At 41.5% G+C, this 6,500-nt stretch overlaps 1 pseudogene; it reads right to left on the bottom strand.

Annotated features, from left to right (window-relative positions):
* Nucleotides 1-2,966, bottom strand: part of LOC105508184 — a 10,394-nt pseudogene extending 7,428 nt beyond the window's left edge.
* Nucleotides 2,967-6,500: the final 3,534 nt, after the last annotated feature.

The raw sequence follows: 6,500 nt of genomic DNA, 5'->3' as shown, positions 1-6,500 counted from the left end.
AAAAAAAAAAAAAAAAAAAATTGTAGGACTTAGTGATTAACCTAATACAGTGAATAAGGGAGAGGGAGGAGGCAAAGGTAATTTGAAGAGTTCTATCTTGAGTGATTGGGCGGATGTGATATCACAACTGGAGTAAAGAATATGGGGTACTATCTAGTTCCAGAGGGGAGATGATGTGGTGGTTAATTTTATGTGTCAACTTGAGTGGAACAAAGGGTGTCCAGATATTTGGCTAAATATTATTCTGGGGGTGTCTGTGAGGGTGGTTGTAGATGAGATTAACACTTACATTGGTAGACTGAGTAAAACTGATTGCTTTCCTCAGTGTGGGTGAGTCTCTTCCAATCTGTTGGAGGCCTTTATGGAACAAAAGACAGGGTAGGGGAGAATTCATTTTCTCTGCCTGATTGTTTCTGAGCTGGGACGCTGGTCTTCTCTTGCAGCTGAACTGGAACTTACACCTTGCTTCTCCTTGTTCTCAGGAGACTTGGACTGGAACTATACCACCAGCTCTCTTGGATCTCTGGCTTGCAGATGGCACATCATGGGACTTCTCAGTCTCCACCACTGCATGAGCCAATTCCTTATAATAAATCTCTGTCTCTCTCATTATATATATATATATATCTTGGAGAACCCTCAATAACCTTGACTAATACACAAGATAAATTCAGTTTTAATTGTATGTGAGGCACTGTAGTGGAGATACATACTAGATACCCACACACAAGTGGGCAGAGGTCTGGGATCAAAATATCTATTTGGGAATCTTCAACATATGGGTGATAGTTGAAATCATAAAAGTGATTGAACTCTTCTGGGACTCTCATATATTGTAATAGGATCAAAGGTGGAAAGAATAGATACAGATACATGTAGGCTGGTTAATCTGATGGTTGGAATGTGGACTTCATATTCGAGGTACTTGGTGTGTGTGTGTATGTGTGTGTGTGTGTGTGTGTGTGTATTTGTTTATAATGAAGTCAATTGTTCAGTAATGTGCATATAATAAATTCCGTAGTGTGTGTTGTTCAGTCACTCAACTAATTTTTAAAACTCTTCTGCTAAAGCTCTGAGTTGAAAGAACCCATGGTGGTGTTGTTATACGTAAGTATCTTTACTTGATAGACCTCATTGATTACAGTCAGGATTCTGGTAGATAAATTGGGCAGATGAGATGAACTCCTAATGCTTCTCTGGTGCTGTCTGAATAAGGCCTGTGTTTGTCTGGCTGTGCCATACATTTTATTTTCTCTTTTATTCATTTGTAAGTCTCAGCAACAACCCCCTTCTCCAACACCTTGATGTAAATTGCCTTCATACTCTAATAGAACTTGAGAATGTTGATAAGCTCAAACTATGGTATCCTGATGTTTCCATAGTAACTAATGCACACCAAGGGGGAAAAGATGGAGAATAAATGAGAATAGCATTTTAACAAAATAAGTGAGGGGCAAAAAGGCTTTAGACATGTTATTACCTCTTGTTTAGGAATATGAAAATATTCATCTCCTTAATAATGGGGTTATAAAAGTTGCTACAATGAGACTTGTCAGTAGCCATTTATATTTCATTTTTCTCTATAATCATCGTCATCAAAAGCAGTTAAATGCTTCTCTGCCCAACAATACTGTAGAGAGTGAGTTAAATGGACATAGTTGCCATTTTCCTGTGAACCTGCAATCAGAATAGGACAGGGTAGGCCAGTGTCTGTATTCTAGTCTCCCAGGCAGAGTTTTGACCTAGTGGATTTTAGGAGGAATGGCGATTCAAAGAAGACAAATCAATGTTGCAGCATTTGTTTGCTTTGATACAAGACTTTACTAGCATCTCAGCACTTCCTTGGTTAAAGGGTGCGAGAATAGGATGCTGCTGTTTCTTCTTTCCTATTTCATAAGAAGGAGGCTTTCTGTAGGCCAGGAAGAGGGCACTCTCAAATAATCAAATTGGTTGGCACCTTGATCTAGAACTTCCAGTCTCCAAAACTCTGAGAAAATACATTTGCGTTGTTTAAGCCAGTGAGTCTGTGGTATTTGGTTATGGCAGCCTGAACAGCCTATACACCAGTGTACATGCACAACCAATTAAGCTATTGTTAGATAGGAACAGATTTAGTAAGGGTGAAGAGACGACTTTTTATTTTATGTATTTATTTGAGACAGAGTCTCTCTGTCATCTAGGATGGAGTGCAGTGGTGTGATCATGGCTCACATCAGTCTTGACCTTCCAAGCTCAAGTGATCCTCCCACCTCAGTCTCCCAAGTAACTAGGACCACAGGCATGTGCCACCATGCCTGGCTAATTTTTGTATTCTTTGTGGAAATGGGGTTTCACCACGTTGCCCAGGCTGGTCTTGAACTCCCTCTTGCCTCGACCTCCTAATGTGTTGAGATTATAGGTGTGAGCCACCATGCCCAGTCTGATATTTTTATTTTAGAATTAGAGAGATTAGGCCAGGCACGGTGTCTCATGCCTTTGGGAGGCCAAGATGGGTGGATCACTTGAGGTCAGGAGTTCGAGACCAGCCTGACCAACATGATGAAACCCTGTCTTTACTAAAAATACAGAAATTAGCCCGGTGTGGTGGTGCGTGCCTGTAATCCCAGCTACTAAGGAGACTGAGGCAGGAGAATCGCTTGAATCTGGAAGGTGGAGGTTGCAGTGAGCCGAGATCACGCTATTGCATTCCAGCCTGGATGACAGAGCAAGACTCTGTCTCAAAAAAAAAAAAAAAAAAAAAAATAGATTAAGTTGCCACAGATAAGTGTAATAACTGGTGGGATATCTATCTAACCTAGAACAGAAACACAGAGAGTAGAGGGACAGAAAGTATACTGAATAGCTCCAGGTAAGGTAGATAGCATGACTGGGATTCTGCTTAGCCTGATACCTTCCCCATTTAGAAGAGAAAGGTTAAAAAGCACATTCTTCTTCTTCATCTTCTTCTTCTTCTTTTTGTTTTTCATACTCACATCACCTTTTGAAATTAGTCTTCAGTTTAACTTTTGTGCAAATGAATTCAGAGATTAGAAGCAAGAGGTTTTGGGAGGTGCCAGTAGAGTGAGGCTCATCAGTGAGAATGAAAGCCAATTTCCTGGACTTGCCTGGGGAAGGTATATTAGAATGGGGGCCATTTGTTCTCAATGTTCAACTCCCACTTATCAGTGAGAACATGCGGTGTTTGGTTTTCTGTTCCTGTGTTAGTTTGCTGAGGATGATGGTTTCCAGCTTCCTCCATATCTCTGCCAAGGACATGATCTCATTCCTTTTTATGGCTGCATAGTATTCCATGGTGTATATGTACCACATTTTCTTTATCCAGTCTATCATTGATGGGCATTTGGGTTGGTTCCACAAACCTGCATGTTCTGCACATGTGTCCCATTTTTTTTTTTAGAAGAAATAAAGAAAAAAGAAAAGACAAAAAGAAAAAAAGAATGGGGACCATTTGTCTTGGATGACCAGAGGTTTGGTAGACATCCTCAAGTTTAGACAGGCCTTAGAAGTCAGATGAAAAAGGAGTGTATCTTCATGTTAGATGCTCAGTTTGGACAAGGGAAATTTCGGTGTGTGTGTGTGTGTGTTTAAAATTTGTGACATTTGGTCTTATAGTCACTGGGAAAAGGCAGAAATTTTGAGGAAAAGGAGTTATCAATAAAGCATTCTTTTACCCCAAGGTATTTGGTCTCTGTCCTTATTACACCCAAGTTAAAACAAGACAGGGAACTATGTATTCCTTGATAAAATGGTCTTCACTTGTAATCTGTATTATAGTACTTAAAACTCCTGATCAATCAATTATATATCGTACATTGAAATGTAATTAAAATTTTGTCACTGCAACTTTTTCAGACCTCCAATTATCCTTATTTATTTTTTGAGACAGAATCTCCCTCTGTTTCCTGGGTGGGAGTACAGTGGTGTGATTATAGCTGACAGCAGCCTTGACCTCCTGGGCTCAAGCGATCCTCCCAGGCTCAAGCAATCCTCCCAGTTCAGCCTCCCAAGTAGCTGAGACTACAGGTGTGCATCACCTTGGCCAGCTAATTTTTTGACTTTTTTGTAGAGATGGGGATCTTGCCATGTTGCCCAGACTGATATTCAACTCCTTGGCTCAAGTGATCCACCTGCCTTGGCCTTCCAAAGTGCTGGGATTACAGGTGTGAACCACCACACCTGACCTAATTTCTTTTTAATCTTTTCACAGTGTGGTATTCAGAGTCTAATAGATTGCTGAAATACATATTTAATACCTCAGTTTTAAATATAAGAAATATGATAATATTACATCCAATTGTAGCTGTGTAGAGGTTTGACTTAAGATCCAAATAGTATAGCTTGGCTGGGCACAGTGGCTCACGCCTGTAATCCCAGCACTTTGGGAGGCCGAGATGGGCGGATCACCTGGGTCAGGAGTTCAAGACCAGTCTGGCCAACATGGAGAAATTCTGTCTCTATTAAAAATACAAAAATGAGCCGGGTGTGTTGGGACATGCCTGTAATCCCAGCTACTTGGGAGGCTGAGGCAGGAGAATTGCTGGAATCCAGCAGGCGGAGGTTGCAGTGAGCTGAGATCATGCCGCTGCACCCCAGCCTGGGCAACAAGAGCAAGACTCTGTCTCAAAAAATAAAAGTATAGCTTTGTACAATATACTGATATAAAATTAATATTTTCATATAGCTAATATATGCACATGGAGCAAAGTTCCAAAGTTACCAAAGGGCACACACTGAATATTAGGTCTCTCTTTCTCCCTTATCTCCAAGTTCTCCAGTTCCTTCCCCTGAAGGTAACCACTATTACACGTTTCTTATGTTTCCTTTTACAGATATTCCACAGTGCATTGATTCTGGAACAGGACATTTCCCCCTCCTTAGCAAGCTCTCAGTACCCGGCAGCAAAAAAATGTTGCTCTTCAAGGTGAAAAACTAATGTTCCGAGTAGTAGCATGGAACAGTGACCACCCTTGTTCCTTCTCAAACTCCTCCTTAGAAATCATATTCCCAGACCACATCAGCAGACATTTGTCTAAACCACTTCTAGCTGGGCATAACATGAACACAGACACCTTTATCATGAGTGTACAAGAACCCAAACACCTAACACATCCAGATGTTTAATATTTATTTAGTGCATATGTGTATAAAAAGTAGGTGCTTTTGGTAGGTTGTTGAGCAAGGAGGGGGTTGCGGTTTTATGCAAGACGGAATCAGGGAGAAATTGTTGACTCTTTTCTAAGAAGTTAGAGAGAATTTCGTCAAAGAGATGCTGTGTAAATGGCAGAAAGGAGATGCAGAGAAGGCATTACAGCATGAGTTGTGGTCTGGGAGAAATGTTGGAATTGGGGTTTGGGATAAAAGAAAGACGGTAGTGTTGAGTGTTGACTCGTGAAGAGCAAGGGGAGGCATTAGATTGGCAGGAAGAGGCAGTGAAGGGAGAGTGAGGTAATATGAGATTTGCATTTGTAGATAATTAAGGCTTGTACAGGACCTGTGGACAGAAGTCAGTAAAGAACTCTGTATTTACTATGCTTCCTGTATTCCTAGCACTGCAGTCGGAACTATCACTTGGTCTAGAATTTTTCTCTAACCGAGGCACTAAAGAATGGATTGTGGGTCTGGGCGCTGTGGTACATGCCTGTAATCCCAGCACTTTGGGAGGTCGAGGTGGGTGGATCACTTGAGGCCAGGAGTTCGAGACCAGCCTGGCCAACATAGTGAAACCCCATCTCTACTAAAAATACAAAAATTAGCCAGGCATGGTGGCGCATGCCTGTAATTCCAGCTACTTGGGAGGCTGAGGCAGGAGAATCGCTTGAACACAGGAGGCGGAGGTTGCAGTGAGCCGAGGTCGCGCCATTGCACTCCAGCCTGGGCAACAGAGTAAGACTCTGTCTCAAAAAAAAATAGAGAGAGAGAAAGAAAAAAAAAAAAAGAATGGATTGTGGGATAGTATGGTGGGTTTCCTATATCATGTTCTTCTCATAGGTTGACTCTATTTACTAAACAGTCATACCACTCCCTAATAACTTGTTTTGCATCTATGATCCACACATTTATGTAAAGCAGGGTTCCTTAGCCTAGCCCCTATTGGCATTCTGGTTTGAATAATTCTTTGTTGCGGCAAGCTGTCCTGTGCATTGTAAGATGCTTAGCAGCATCCTTGATGCCAGTAACACTTTCCCAAAAATGTCTCTAGACATTGGCAAATATCCCTTGGGAAGGGAGCAAAATCACCCTCATGGAGAACCACTAGTATAAAGTCCCACAAACTTATGTTTTTTGTTCTGTAAATTCCCCCCACCTTTTTTTTTTTTCTTTTTTGAGATGGAGTTTGCTCTTTGCCCAGGATGGAGTGCAATGTCACAATCTTGGCTCATTGTAAGCTCTGCCTCCCAGGTTCAAGCGATTCTCCTGCCTCAGCCTCCTGAGTAGCTGGGATTACAGGCATGCACCACTATGTCCAGCTATTTTTGTATTTTTAGTAGAGACAGGGTTTC

This window comes from Colobus angolensis, unplaced genomic scaffold (genome assembly GCF_000951035.1).
Source record: "Colobus angolensis palliatus isolate OR3802 unplaced genomic scaffold, Cang.pa_1.0 Scaffold159, whole genome shotgun sequence".
Taxonomy (NCBI): Eukaryota; Metazoa; Chordata; class Mammalia; order Primates; family Cercopithecidae; genus Colobus; species Colobus angolensis.
This window is presented reverse-complemented; position numbering and strand designations above follow the sequence as displayed.